The sequence below is a fragment of the Triturus cristatus genome, chromosome 4_1 (assembly GCF_964204655.1).
Source record: "Triturus cristatus chromosome 4_1, aTriCri1.1, whole genome shotgun sequence".
Taxonomy (NCBI): domain Eukaryota; kingdom Metazoa; phylum Chordata; class Amphibia; order Caudata; family Salamandridae; genus Triturus; species Triturus cristatus.
Genome location: NC_140585.1, coordinates 247,713,451 through 247,729,683, shown reverse-complemented (window position 1 = coordinate 247,729,683; position 16,233 = coordinate 247,713,451).

The window sequence follows — 16,233 nt, the reverse complement described above, 5'->3', positions numbered from 1 at the left end:
GACTTAAAATCTAGGTGACTCAGCATTTTCCCCTCTGTAGCCTGCAGACAGAAATAGCCATGTGCTATTGACGCAGCTGTTGCTTGTTATCAGCAGGCGTCTAATTCTCACGCCTTTCAAGTGAGCACAAATCTATCATTCTGTAATGTGTGGTTAGTTCAACAACAACCAACTCACTCAGATAACGTGAATGCCTTTTAATACCCAATACATAAGGATAAATGCTGTGACATTTTGTATTTTAGTCCAAATTATTGTAAAGCCCACAATTTCGTTTTTTCTCCCTTTCTATGAGGCCTATTTTATCCCTATTGATTGTGAATTCTAATTTTATCTTTAGCATTGTGGCAATTTGCACACATGTATAGTGTCTTACTCTGTCAGTTTTAATGATAGCGTGCAGCTATTTAGCATATATTACATAATTCATTGCTGGATTATTTTAAAATATATTTTATTTTAATGATATTTTGTATATAGAATGATGACAAAAAAAAACACATTGAGCTCATTCCAGACATTTTCAGAAGGGGGTCATACACTCCGAACACACAATAGAGCGTGCTTAAGGCTAGCCATTCTTACACAAAGAGCGCAATCGCTACTTACTCACACAAGTACCACCAATAACAAACCACATAGACATTTAAACACACAATTAACCCACAAATCAACATTTAGGACAGAAACAAAAGACAGCCCACAGACTGTACTGAAACCAAACCATTTGTAAATATTAATTGTAAGTCATATTTACAAGAAAAGCTTCTCAAAGGTAGTCCAAAAAAACTGCTCCAAAACAGCCCAAAGACTGTTCCATTTTCAAGAAGCCAAAATACACCAAATTCGCCAATTTGGCTGGCAGAACAACCAAAAAGTGCTCTGCATATCACCACTTATGAATGTTACTAAGTGCATAGACAAGGATCCCTTTTTTTATGTATATATTTAGTTCCATGGGGTACTTTGTCACCAAGGAAGAAATAAAAAAATGTTAATATACCTAAACCTATTTAGGTATCCCCTCTAGGGGAGCCGGCTGATTCCATTCAAGATTGACATTGGCACCTCCAAGAAAGCGGCACATTCTTTGATGTGCGCTTGAAACAGGCATGCCAAGAACATTGTAAGATATACTATATTATACACAAAGTAGCACTTAACTCAAAGTGTGCCGTTGAAGTTTTCAAATGTTTCTCATTACCTGCCTACATAAATTGCAATTGACATATTTCCAAATTCCAAATATTGGCCAATTTCCATATAATTCCAAAAAGCGTCGCAACAAACGACCTTACCAAGCACAAAATCGCCAACCTCTCAGTGCCAAGTTCTGAGTGACCTAATGGTCGTTTTAGAATACTCACGCCAAAAAGGTTCTCAGTCAGGAGCGGTAAACATTTGGAAGAGTCAAATCGGGAAGACCAGAAATATACTGGGCTGCAGAGACAGAGAATCTCTGTGCAGGGTACCTCCTTAATAGAGTCCTGACCTCCTCAGTAGATTCCTGTCTCCCATCAAGACCACTCCCTTGGATAGCCGCTTCTCTGATGAGGTCCACGTTGAGCGCCATTTGAAGAAATATAAACCTCAGGGGTTTCACTGATACACCTGGTCCTTTTAAACCAACAAAGAAGAGATTGGCACAGAAGCTGTAATATAAAAACAATGCATTTATTAAACCTAACATGAGGGAGATTGCTTCACACAGTACCCTCAAGTCACTGTAGGAGGCATTCAAAGGAGGACAGAGAACAGGGGCCTTACATACCCTCACAGGGGCTCAAAAGAAGGCGGTACAAGTACACTTGAGAAGAGTTACGCACATAGATGGTCATACAGAAAATGCACAGTCAACAAGTAGGAGTAATGACTTGCTGACATCAGTTAGAACAGCCTGACAGTTATAACATAAGAGCTGGTGCATTCTACTAGCTAGGCCTTTCTGATCATGTGCGAGGTTCCGGAAGAGGGAGAAAGCACATGACTAACTAAAATGGCTGCCAAGTACAAAATGGCTTTCAGCTCATGCTAACAGATTCCTGCAATCTTTAACACACCCTCAGTGCCTTATACCATCTCAGAGCCCCGCTAAAGCTCCAGCAGCTAAGTAGGGAAGAATTGAGAAGTGTGGTTGTTATTGACATAAGAGAGCTTCATAGAGCTGCCCTTCACCATGACCGTGTGCTCAACGGGAAACTTAAGCTACTGCTGTCTGGCAAGTATAAACCCTACCGGAGTCATTTTTAGGTCTCGCCTGACCCAGCGCATGCACTGGTCTGGCGAGACTTTTTGTGAGGGCTCAAAAAATGCTACCATGGCCAGCCTAGAGGTACAGTGCATATGTGCGGGCGCGCGCTTAGGAGCAGAGGCTGGCAAACCTAGTCATGCTCATTAAGCGCCCGCGATTACTTTCGCGGCGCCTCTTTGATGTTCTCGTTCAAAGAACATCAAAGAACATGTTATTGTGTTAAAGCTTGCTGCGCCCGTTTGACTTACAATGTGCTTTCTCTTTCCACAAGCTTGATTTTTGTGTTCCTTTATTTTGAGATGCTTTTAGTATTACTGTTTTGTGACTTAAAGAACATTAAGGAAATGTTACTGTGAAGCTGGACAATGTTCACAGTGTTTATTTCTGATTGCAGCGGCTGCTTCATGTCCGTTGCACCATTCAGGGAGTCCTTTCGTTGGCGCTTTCATGAGGTCATGATGAGGAAGCTGGAAACTTTTGGCACATTCTCTTTAAAAGCACAGCATGTTGGCGACTGGTTAATCGATTAGACCTATGTAGCACTTTAGATCTTAAAGCGCTATGGTGGGTGCAGCAGTTACAACTCATGAAATATGGGGTGCAACTCACAAGGAAGGGGGCAGGTTTGAGTGCACAGTGGCTGCAATCGAACTCTTAAGATGATGGGCTGTGTGTATCCATTATCAGCAGTCAGTCTTCGCTAAGTGATCTTGTTTGTTTTGTTGTTGTGTTAATGCTTTGCTGCGCCTGTTTGACTTACAACGTGCTTTCTCTTTCCACAAACTTGATGTTTGTGTTCCTTTATTTTGAGATGCTTTTAGTATTACTGTCACGCACACAACCACAACCACACGCACAACCACACACACACAACCACACCCACATACACAACTACACACACACACAACCACACACACAACCACACGCACAACCACACACAACCACACACACAACCACACACAACCATACACACAACCACACACACACAACCACACACAACCACACCCAAACACACACAACCACACCCACACACAACCACACACAAACCCACACACACAACCACACACACAACCGCAACCACACACAACCACACACACAACCATACCCAACCACACACACCACCACACACACAAACACACAACCGCACACACAACCACACGCACAACCACACACAACCATACACACAACTACACACACACAACCACACCCATACACAACCACACACACAACCGCAACCACACACAACCACACACACATACACACACACAACCACACACCACACACACAACCACACCCACAACCACACACACAACCACACACACACACAACCACAACCACACACACAACCACACACACAACCACACACACACAACCACACACACACAACCACACACACAACCACACACAACCACACATACAACCACTCATACAACCACACACCCACCCACACACTCAACCACAGCCAACCACATCCACACACACACCCACAACCACACCCACACCCAAAACCGCACCCACACACAACCACACAGACACAACCACACAGACACAATCACACACACACAACCACACACACACAACGACACACACACAACCACACACACAACCACACACACAACCACACAACCGCTACTTTCCTTACGCCTGCTTCAGGACTGACAGCCATGATATCCTATGGAAGGTGGATATCATGGCTAAGTTTGTGAGTCACTATCCTCAAGCTAACGCCACATTGCGTGAGATTATCGCTGGGTTTCCAGCGATAAGCTCACGTTAGGCAGTTAGCGTGAGGATGTTGATCGCTTTTGAGATAAGCGTTGCTAATAGCACGCTATCTCAGCGATAAAAATCCACGCTAGCCGGCGATAATTATCCTAGCGCTAAGTGCCCTTAGCGATAATTATCGCCGGTTGTTGCTGATATGCCCCAGAGTTTTTTGCTTAAGCATTTATGGACTCTTTGTAGCATCTACTCTGCTCTTCTTTGGGGCTCATGTGTAAGGTCATTGTGTTTTGCATTTTGTATTACACTTTGGAATCTGTTATGATGCGAAGAGAGGCAGTATTGAGTGGAAGCTGTGGACGGAGGTTTGAGTTCTTCTTGATGGAATACACTTCACTTTTGTTTACCTACTTGCTGTAGTCTTGGATTACTGTCATCATGGATTACACCACAATTTGGCGAGGAGCGTAAAAACGACCTCCGCCTACTTTTGAACTCTAACTCCAACTCTCCTTATTCTGAGGATAATATTAGGGTTCTGTGATTCCCATCAGATTGCTGCTTACCCACTTCCTACCCTTTATCGTTGCCATATTATTGGTGTTTCATCCTGACCTGGAACGATTTTTTTACCCACCGCCATTTGTTCTTGTGGCCGTTCAACTGTGTGCTTGTGCTCTCTCTCTCTCTATCTCTCTCTCCCGGGGCCCATTCCACTCTATCTGCACGAGCTATCTGCCTCGTGCTGCTTCTCTTACATTAAGGGGGCCTCTAACAACACACGGATTCCTTTACACCGGTGACTGCCTACCCTTTGGATTCATTGTGAATAAAAGGATGAACTGTGCTCTAGAAACTGCGTGACAACCCATTGCGTCTCCTTCTGGCATATCTGATGATCTTAAGTGATCACAGGAGGACCAACGCTCAGTCTCCAACTTCTCCGTTTTCATTTGAATTAGTACTTCCCTTCCCTGTCTGTTGATGTCTTTTCCGGCATCATATCTGATGATTGTATCACACTGCCACCTAGTGGGTTTCGGACGCCACACGCTATGCAATAGAACTGTCGAATGGATAATTACATTTTCACCTTCTGTGATCTGAATTTTAAATAGAAGTATTTTTGTTGTTTTGTTTTATATTTTGTTACCGGTGTATAAGGATTTCAGGTATCAGACCTGTACAGTCGTGCGCAGGCTAGTAGTTGAAGGGGCGGAGTATCGGGAGGAAGGGGAAAAGGAGGAGCGACTGCTGAGGCGGGCAGTTAGAATAGGGACGGCAAAGTAAGAGGATATATGTAATAAAGCTCCGTAGTTAACGATCACGGTGTCTGTCATCATTGGGAGAACCACGACACAACAGCTGGCGACGAGGGTGGGATGTGCGGCATGCTCACCTGAACCCTGAAGAAAACCGTGGTCGTCCCCTGGGCGAGGCGCGAGAAAAGAAGTTTGAAGGCAGCGCTGCCCGCGCTGAAACCGGAGCCTGTGCCAGATCAAGTGCCCTAAGAGTGCAGGGCGAAAGCGAGGCCCTGGCCCCTGCCCTGACCCCTGCTGCGGGGACTAGGGTGCAGCGTCGATCCCAGGCGAAGAGCAATTCGCCGAGTGGAAGTCAAGCCCAGCGTGAAACCAAAGTCACGTGCGTGCCAAGAGAAGTGGCAGTAACAGCGCGCGCCTACCCTGTGGTGAATGAAGTCCCACGGAGCTGAGCCGGTGAGTGAGGCCGCCGATGTAGCGTGATTCATGTGGGGAGGAACCCGAGGACTTGCTGAGCCTCGTGTCAAGCCCCGTGTGTGGTGCCGGTCCGGCGGCCATCTTTAAACCAGGCGGCTGCTCTAGGACACCCTTTGTGAAACAAGCAAGCGGCCATTTTGAAGTCAGGCACCAAACAAGCACTGGCGAAGGCAAGAAACAAACCCAAGCAAAGGCAAGGAAGGAACTAAATAAACCCAAGCCAAGGCAAGAAATCAACTAAACAAGCACAGGCAAGAAGAATATTAAACAAGCACAAGCAAAGGCAAGAAAAGAATTAAACAAACCCAAGCAAAGGCAAGGAAGGAACTAAACAAACCCAAGCCAAGGCAAGAAAAAAAATCAAACAAGCACGAGCAAAGGCAAGAAGAGAACTAGACAAGCACAAGCAAAGGCAAGAAAAGAATTAAGCAAACACAAGCAAAGGCAAATTATAAGAAAGCGATCAAGCCCAAGTAAAGACAGGAGAGCAAATAAGTAGGAATTAAAACGATCGCAAGAGAAGCACGATGTCAAACCACGGCTCGCCCGCACGTCAAGAGGTGAAACCCGTTGTGATGGGACTGTCGCACTTGCGCCCTCCAGAGCCTCTGGCGCTCGTGGTTGGGAGTAGCATGGGGCCTCGATGGGAGGAATGGATTGAAGATTTTGAAGACTACATCAAAGGCTCCAAGGTGCTTGGTGATGAAGACCAACTAATAGCCCTCCGCAACCTTGTGGGAAAAGACATCAGCAAAATGATCAAGGAAATTCCAGCTGCGGATGCAGGGACGTACGCCAAGGTACGAGAGGCGTTGGATAAGAAATTTCTACACAAGAAGAATGTAGACTACGAGAGGTATGTGTTCCAGCGGGCGCACCAAGGAAAAGATGAGATGATGAGTACATACATAACTCGACTACGCCGGCTAGCACGCCACTGCAACTTTGAAGCGTTCTCGACGGACGACGCCATCCGGCTGCGCGTCATCGACGGGTGCCAGTCCGAGACGCTCAGGAGAAAACTGTTGAAGAAAAGTCACACCCTTGACGAAATAGAAGAAATGAAGAGGGTGCACGATCAGGCTGAGGAGCACGCTAGGACCATGGAAGCAGGACGTACGGAACGCAGGGAACAGGTATGCCATGTGCGGACCAGTCGCTCCCGCCGAGGGTCCAGGGAGCGAAGGCGGCACTCCCGACCATCGTCGCACCGCCGTTATTCTGGACGCCGGAAGCAAGGCGGAGAAGCAAGCGCCATGATCATGTGAGAAAAGCACCAGCACGGAAATGCTACAGATGCGGGTATGATTTCCCGCATACCGGAGCGTGCCCAGCCATGGGACAGCAGTGCCGCAAGTGTGGGCGGAGCAACCACTTTGAGGCCATGTGCAGCGAGTATCGCCGGGAGAAGGACAAGAACACACACGGGACGTTGCGCAGCGACACCCGCCAACACCACGCGTGAGCGGTGCACGACCGCCCAAAGTCGTCGTCAAGATCCTCTCACTCCATCCGGGTGTCGCAGACATTGCGATGGTCAAGGAGGTCACCATCTCGGGAGTCCAGATCACCATCAGACAAACGAGAATACTCGGTTGAATATGCCAACATGATCGCTGACCCAGATCAACTTAAAGAAATATCCCCGACTGGATATCAGCGTCGGCGAACATAACACAAAATTTGTAATGGACAGTGGTGCGTCACTGAACTACATCCCTGTGACAGAGTATAACAAAATGAAGCCTCGTCCTCGACTAAGTCCAGCACATGTCCGGGTCTACACCTGGATGTCCAGGAAACCACTTCCTTGTCTCGGGAAGTTCTCGACTGTACTTAGACACCAAACAATATCAGTTCCTGCCGTGATACATGTCATAGAAGGGCCAGAGGCTGACTGTCTTCTTAGTTTGCCGACGGCCGAACGACTGCGGTTGGTAGAGATCTTGTATCGTGTCAGCAATGACTGCAACATTGTCCACAAGTTCCCAAAGCTGTTCATGGGACTTGGCAAGATGAACAGGGGCCAGATCCGTCTACACATTGATGACCAAGTCCGGCCGGTTGCCCAACATCCTCGGAAGGTGCCGTTCCATCTCCAGCAGGCCGTGGAAGATGAACTGCAAGATCTGCTAACGGCCGACATCATCGAACGGACGGAGGGTCCCACACCATGGGTGTCACCAGTGGTAATTGTTCCGAAGAAAGGGACTCCGGGAAAGGTGCGGTTGTGTGTGGACATGCGGATTCCCAACACCGCCATCGAGAGAGAGCGTCACCCAGGCCCCCACCTGAGTGACATGATAGCAGCACTGAATGGTGCTCAAGTGTTTTCCAAGCTCGACCTCAACAAAGGGTACCATCAGTTGGAACTTCACGAGAGCTCTCGGTACATCACAACATTCGCAACACACCTGGGGCTATACCGATATAAAAGACTGAATTTCGGCATCTCCTCAGCCGCCGAAATATTTCAAGAGGCCATTCGCCAGACCATCCATCACATCCCCAACACACTTAACTATAGCGACGACATCCTGGTGTATGGGGCGAATGTCCAGGACCATGACACTGCCTTGGACCGAGTCTGCCATGCCCTTCTGGAAGCAAACTTAACGCTCAACAAAGATAAATGCGAGTTTCACCAATCGAAGCTGAAGTTCTTTGGGCACGTCTTCTCGGGGGCCGGGATGAAGCCCGACCCTGATAAAGTGAGCACGCTGAATGACACCGAGAGCCCACGAGATGTCAGCGATGTGCGGTCCTTCCTGGGAATGGCGAGCTACTGCTCGAGGTACATCAAAGACTATGCCACCCTCAGCCACCCACTCCGAACACTGACCAAGCAAGGACAGCCATTCGAGTGGACTCGTGAGTGCGAGCACGCCTTCCAGGAGATTAAGCAAGCGGTAGGAGCAGCTGGGAGTCTGGCATACTTCAGCCCTGACCGCAAGACTGAAATAACGGTGGACGCCAGCCCTGTCGGCCTAGGTGCCATCCTAGCACAATACGACAACGACACAGATCAACGCCACATAGTGGCTCATGCCAGCTGGAGTCTCTCCGACACGGAGAAGGCATACTCCCAACCCGAAAAGGAGAGTCTGGCGGTAGTGTGGGCCTGTGAACACTTTCACGTGTTCATATATGGGAAACACTTCACCATGGTGACGGATCACCCAGCGCTCGTCACCATCTTCGGGAATCCACGCTCCAAAATGCCACCTCGCATTGAACGCTGGGGACTGCGCTTGCAAGAGTATACTTACACCATCGTACATAAGCCGGGAAAGTCAGCTAACCCGGCAGACTACATGTCGCGACACCCCAGGGCATCCCAACTCTCCAGACTGTCTGTGGCCGAGGAGTATATCCACTTTGTGGTGGATCAAGCGCGACCGCCTGCTGTTCCCCTGGAGGTCATTCAACAAGCCACGTCACAAGATGAGATGTTGCAGGGGGTGATCCGCAGGGTGCAGACACATCGATGGCGGCACGATGAGCCCCAGGAAGGGAGTGATCCGACGACGCGTCAGGAACTGCAGGCGTTCAGAAACGTAAGCGGAGAGCTGTCTGTCACCGCTGAGGGCCTGCTACTGAGAGACCACCGAATTGTCATCCCCAGCCAACTGCGCCAAGGAGTCATTAACCTGGCTCACGAAAGTCATCGAGGTGTAGTTGCGACAAAGAGGGCTCTCTGAGAGCGGGTCTGGTTCCCGTTTCTTGACAGAATGGTGGAGCTCACTCTGAAGGAGTGTCCGCAGTGCCAAGTGGTTGGGCACGGGGATCCTCCAGCCCCACTTCAGATGACGCCACTACCACCCGGGGTATGGCATGAATTAGCCATGGACTTCTACGGCCCAATGCAATCGGGCAAGTATGTTCTCGTAGTAATTGATGAATACTCACGATTCCCCATCGCCCAGTTCGTGCCATCCACCAGCGCTACCGCCACCATTAAAGTGTTGGACGAAGTCTTTGCAGCCTGGGGTGTGCCCAAGGAATTAAAAAAAGACAATGGTCCCCCTTTCAACGGACAGGAATTCAGCGACTTTGTGAAGTTAATGGATGTGCGACACCGGAGAATAACGCCCCTATGGCCGCAAGCCAACGGCACCGTTGAAAGGTTCATGGCCACCCTAAAGAAGACATTCCAGCAAGCCACGCTTGACAAACGAGACTTGCAAACGGCTCTCAATGACGTGCTTCGATCATATCGAACAACACCCCATGCCACCACTGGCAAATGTCCGGCCACACTCATGCTAGGGCGCCCCATTCGAACACGGATACCTACCTGGGAGGGAGCTTTACGATCAGTGTCCCCAAGCCGCATCCATCACGAAGTGGCGATCGCGGACAGAGCAGGCAAGGAAAACATGAAGGCATATGCTGACGGCAGGAGACGAGCCAGATCCCTCTCCTTTCAGGAAGGGGACTGTGTTGTGGTCAAGCAAGAACAAGGCCGAAAGACAGACTGCAGGTTTAGAGCGGAGCCTTTAACAATCACTCGACGAAAAGGCACCATGCTGACTGCGGAATCAGAAAACAGGCGCATCACTCGGAACGTGTCTCACTTCCAAAAATACAGTCCAGCCATGCAAGAAGCACTTGTGGCGGGGCCAACGACAACTGGAACTGAGCACTGTGAAGAACAAGGTGAGGCTACCACCAATCAGGAAGGGGATGATGGAGGCCCCTCCGGAACTGTGGCTGAAGGCCGGTCCCTCCGACCGCGACAGACAATTCAACAGCCCAAGAGGTTAATAGAAGAAATATAAACTTATGTCATATTGTTTTGTTAACAAAGGGGAGATGTACAGTCGTGCGCAGGCTAGTAGTTGAAGGGGCGGAGTAGCGGGAGGAAGGAGAAAAGGAGGAGCGACTGCTGAGGCGGGCAGTTAGAATAGGGACGGCAAAGTAAGAGGATATATGTAATAAAGCTCCGTAGTTAACGATCACGGTGTCTGTCATCATTGGGAGAACCACGACACGACAAGACCGGATACCGGGGTCACTTTAAAAAAAAAGAAAATAATAAGGTGATTAATTTTTTTATTTATTGTGGTTGTATTTGAATATATTATTATTATGCAGAATATTTCTCCTCTTTCTGCCGACACCTGCTGAACCACTTTTGAAGTGGTCAATATTGAAGAAAGTTTTTACTAATTATTTTAAAGTGTGTGGTTCCAATTTCTCTACTTAGAAATAGGCTTCCTTTCTATTTTATTGCTTGGGATCAGAAGGACAGGGCGTTTTTAAAAACTTACTTACATAAGGCCACATCTAGTCCTAATGAAAATGAAATGTGTTCGAGAAAATGGGACAAGCATTATCTGCCTAAAAGCTCTATTGTTTTGGAACGTGTTAATTTTGGTATGTGTTCTCGACATGCAGATGAGTTTGTTGAAGATTATGTCACAGCTCTGAAGCAGTTGGCATCCACATTTGAATTTGGTAGTAATGTTGAAGAGCACATACATGACCAGTTTATGTTGAAATGTAAAAATGATAAGGTGAGAGAGGAAAGGAACTATGGTTGAAAGGTGATCATAACCTCAGTGAGGTGTTGATAATTGCCAACCAAATTGAACATTCTTTTGCATGTGTTGTTGAGGTACAACAAGGAGAATGTGAAGTAAAGTCTGTTCATGCCATCAATGTTAATTCTTGTGTCAAGAACAGGTTAACGCTAAAGGGTAAGAGCGCATGTTTCAGGTGAGGAGAGTGTAGGGCACTCAGAAACTTAATAAGGAAGGCCCTGCCATCAGATATATTTGTACTGTGTGTGGGGGCAAAAAGAGACATTTTGCAACGTGTTGTAAGAGTAATCCTAAGAAATCTAAAACTAGTGAAAGAGTCAATGATAAGATTGGTGAAAAAGTAAATGAAGTAAACTCCTTGAATGAACCTTATCTTATACAAGTTTAAGAGTACATTATAGAAGTCGGTGAGGATTCGGCCATCTCACTTGTTAACGGCACAGGTGTAGAGATGATGATAGATTTTTGGGCACCTTTTACCCTAATTTTTGGTGTTGTTTTTGACAAATATTTTAAAGGGAAGGTTTGAGCCTGATGTCAGCCCATATGCCTATGGCAGTCGGCCCATTGAATTAATTGGCTATATTGAAGCACATTTTAATTTCAGGGGCATTTGGCCGAAGGTAAAGTCTACGTGCCAGTGGTTGGTAACACTGTGCTAAAAAATTACTAGCTATTTTCTTGAACCCCGATGACAGTCCTGAGGTCTAAGACAACTGTGTCAACCAAGTTCCAGAAGATTTGGTTGCAGAGTTTCCCTCTGTGTTTCTTGGTAGGATTGGTTGTTTGAAGAATTATAAACATGATAGAGAATTCAAGGAGAATGCTGTACACGTTTCTTGCTAAGCGAAAAATATTCCTTAAAATATTAGAGAAGCAGTCAAAAAGAAATTCAGTAAGTTGTGCACCGAAGGTGTCATTATGCAGGCGGAGGCTACCGAATATTTGGCACCTATTGTAGTAGCCTGTGAACCCAATAATGAGATCAGGCTTTGCATTGATGTGAGAGAACTTAACAAGAGGGTGGTGGATTACAGGCGTCTGCTTCCTAATATTTTGGAAATGGTGGGAGCCCTTTCAGGTGCAGGATGGTTCACCACTTTGGATTTTACATCTGCTTACTATGAGGTTGAACTCACTGAATGATCCAAGGATCTCACCTGTTTCGTAACACCGTTTGGTACTTACAGATTTAATCGCATGCCCTTTGGTCTGTGTTTGACCACCTCTGGCTTTCAGAGACTCATGAAAAGGATGTTTGGAAATATGGATGGAAGTTTGTATTTTCACAATGACGTCTTGATTTTTGGATGTGATGTGAAGTAGCACAAGGAAAGAGTTAGAAAAGTGCTCAGTTTTGTGAATGAGTATTGAGTCACACTTAAGTCCAAGAAGTGTACATTTGTCCACTAAGAGAACGATTATCTGGGGCATGTGATTGCTGAGGAAGGTGTTAAACCAAAGGATGACTTGGTTGCTTCTATACAAAGATTGTCAAGGCTTGAAAGGAAGGAGATTGTCCTAACCTTTCTAGGAATGGCAGAGTTCTATTCTTGTTTTCTTCAGACTTTTGCTAGCAGGTGGTGAAGTTAGCGCGAACTATTAAAGAAAGAGTTGAGGTTAAACGGAGTGACAATTTGAGGATAAGTTCTTGGATATTAAAGAAAGTTTGTGAAAGGCACAAAGTCTTGGCAGCTCTGTACCAGGCCTTCCTTTTTCTGTCTCCACTGATGGCAGTGATGGGGGTATTGGAGCAATCTTGAGACAGGTCCAAGACTGTAGTGCTGTGACCAGGACATTTGCTTCTAGAGCACTTAGCGGCCCGGAATCCAAGTATTAGATGATTGCAAAAGAAATGCTGGCTGTTTACCATCAAAAAATGCAATACGATTTTATGGGACAAAGATTTGATGTCCATTCAGAGCACAAACTTTTGCATGACATTTTTAAAAAACAAAAGGGTTGGATTCTGTTTCAAGTCTCATCTGTGAGTGGATTGCAATTTTACAGGAGTTTCATTTTAATGCTAAATTAATGCCTGGTGCCATGAACAAGACTGCAGGCTGTCTCTCAAAATTGGTGAAGAAGGATTTTTGTTCGGATGTTGCTGAAAATTATTAGGTTGCTGAGGAGATCAGCGTGTGTCAGGTCACAAAGGGTTGTATTTTGGAACCTGAATGGCTGGAAGGATTGGAAAATAAATGATTGGTTTTTGTGTAGGGCAATGCGGATGATGATGTTTTTGACCAGCTTCTCAGAGGTGGAGTTTGAAGTTCTCCTAATGCGGCAGAGTTGTTGTTTAGAAAAGTGGCAATGAACTGTCCGTAAATAATGGTTTGGGTATAAGAGTTTCGCAATTGGTACCTCCTGTGTCATTGAGAGAAAGATTGATAAAACTGGCGCATGTTGAGCATCTAGCTTGAGTAAGACTAAAGAGAGCTTGAGATGTGACTATTGGTAGCCTGGAGTGGACATTGAAGTGGAACAGGTTTTCAGGGAATGTCTGGATTGTTGTCAGAGTGACAAGATAAGAAAGGTAAGGAGGCCACCATTTAAGTGTAGAGAACTTCCCAGGGGACCCTGGGAAGAAGTGGTGTTGGACATTGTGGGTCCGGTGTCCATGGAATCTACTCCTTCCTATCTACTTGTGCTTATGGATATGTTCTCCAGGTTGCCAGAAGTGGCTGAAATTACTACAGTATCTGTGATAAAGATTTTGGAAAAAATTAGTATTAAAGAAAGTCATTCTTGTACCATTCTCCCCGATAACGGGGTACAGTTCAATTGGAGAGGTTTCTGAAGGAGAGGGGTATAAAACATACAAAAAGTTCTTTATATCACCCCCAAACAAATGGCATGGTGGTGAAATTCAATAGGATGTTAAAGGAAGGTTTACACATTTCTAAGGATTGTGGGAGAAAATTGAAGTGTATAGATTTACCCCAGATGCCACCAATCGTAGTAGTTAATTTGTAAAAATCTGAGTGCCGCGGCTCTCGTCATGAGGCAGATTCGACCAGTCCATTTCTCCTGTTAGTGTTGCCTAACACAGAACCAACAAACCTTACAAGTGTGGAAATAATATGGCTTAATGGCCAGAGCTGCCGACTTCAGAGCTAGGGAATAAGGTTAGAGTCTCGGTGTTGGCTCAACACTGTGATTGTGGGCGAATCACTTAATCTCCCTCTGCCTACCATAAATTAATGTGTCCTTAAATGGTGCTCAAGCGCTGATGTTGATGATTAAGTGCCAGTGCTGAGCACCGGAAACCACCACCTCAAATTAAGCACTGAACACTGGACAAACACCATTCACGTTATATTGTAGAAGACAACCCAATACTAGTGTTTGCCCTCTGTGGATGAAGAGGAATGCTGAGAGTGAAGTTACTTAGATTGTATCTAATCAAAGGATTACCGATGACTGTCTGTTGAAAAAGAAAGACAAACAGCTACGGATGAATGCTTGTTATGATGAACGTAAAGGTGTGATGGATGGTAAAGTGGCTGTAGAAATGGTTGTTGTGAAGTCATCTAAACGCTGTCACACCAACTCTTAAGTTAAAGCAAGCCCCTCAACGTGGTTACATTGTTTCAGGGTCCTGTAAAGTTACGGAATGGACATATTTGGGAATTGAAAACATATTGATGTGATTAAAATATATGTATAATACTTCTTAGTTGCAGGATGAACGTATATGGATTTTAAACATATTGCTGTGATTAAGAAATTATATTTATAATTTGTTCGGCTGGTCTTGTTTTTTGTGTTTTCTCCCTTTTCCTGTAATTGTATTTTATCTTTCCCTGCAACTATGTGTTGTGTTTGTTTGTTTCATGTTTTAGAGGGAAGATGTGTGGTATCTGCTCTGCTCTTCTCTGAGCTCATGTGTTAGGTCTTTGTGTTCTGCATTCTATATTCTATGTTGGCAGTTGGGAGGGGAAAGTGTGGATGGAGGTTTGAGTCGTTCCTGATGGAATAAACCTTACTTTTGTTTACCTACTTGCTGTAGTCTTAGATTACTGTTATCCTGGATTACAGCACATTCTTCACATGTCTCATTCTGTTATGCTATGAGACTGTTTTGCACTATATTAATGGACAGGTTACAGTTGAGTTTCATTTGGGTATATGATTTGGTCTTCTGTGTAGTGTCTTGTCTTATATTTCCCCGGGAGACCACTGCTCCTCCTGTGTGGTGTGGTATAGTCTTGTGTTAACATATTGAAATGATTCATCCACTGTGGAATGGGAAGATGTCACTGTTATTCGATCTTGGCAGATGAACCCGAGTAGGAAACGTCACGCTCCTTCCTAATGGGGTCGTGCCTTACTTCATTATATCCTTTAACTGCTGAATAATGAAGCCATTCACTTACACTGGATAACTGCTCTTTCTAGATAAAAAAAAAAAGCCGTATTGCTTTTCTGACTCAATGGGTAAGATTTGACAGTTTGTTTTTGAGGCCTTGTGCTGGTCTTGTGCTGGAAACCAAAGAGTGCTCTCTTACACAGGCAAGCTACTGCATTGTTACATCATCTGACCTAAAAGAGTCTGAGGAAATTTGCAGGCTTGACCTTGGTGCTGAGAGACCAGAGAGGTCACTGGTGGAAGGAAATGATGTGGCGACTGAGCCTTTAATAGTGTTTTAGTACAACACTTTATTCTGTACAGTTTGTGTTTAAATTATGCTGCTTGGTTGAGGTTGTGTTGTTGCTGGTGTTTCATGTACCAGTGTTGTTGAAGATGCTTACACTAGTGTACGTAAGAAAATAGGATGGCTGCAGGCTTCCCGGAATGCATGCATTAGTTATCCTAGTAGTTGATAGATGACCTGTTTGGTTGGGCTGCATGGCTGTGTTCTGTCCCCATATGTAAAAAGGAGCTTCCTAAGTGTTTGTTGGAGTTTGCCACATGTTTTGGTGCAATGGAGTCCCTCTGGGTAATTGGCTGATGCATGTTGGTTGAGTTTGTTGT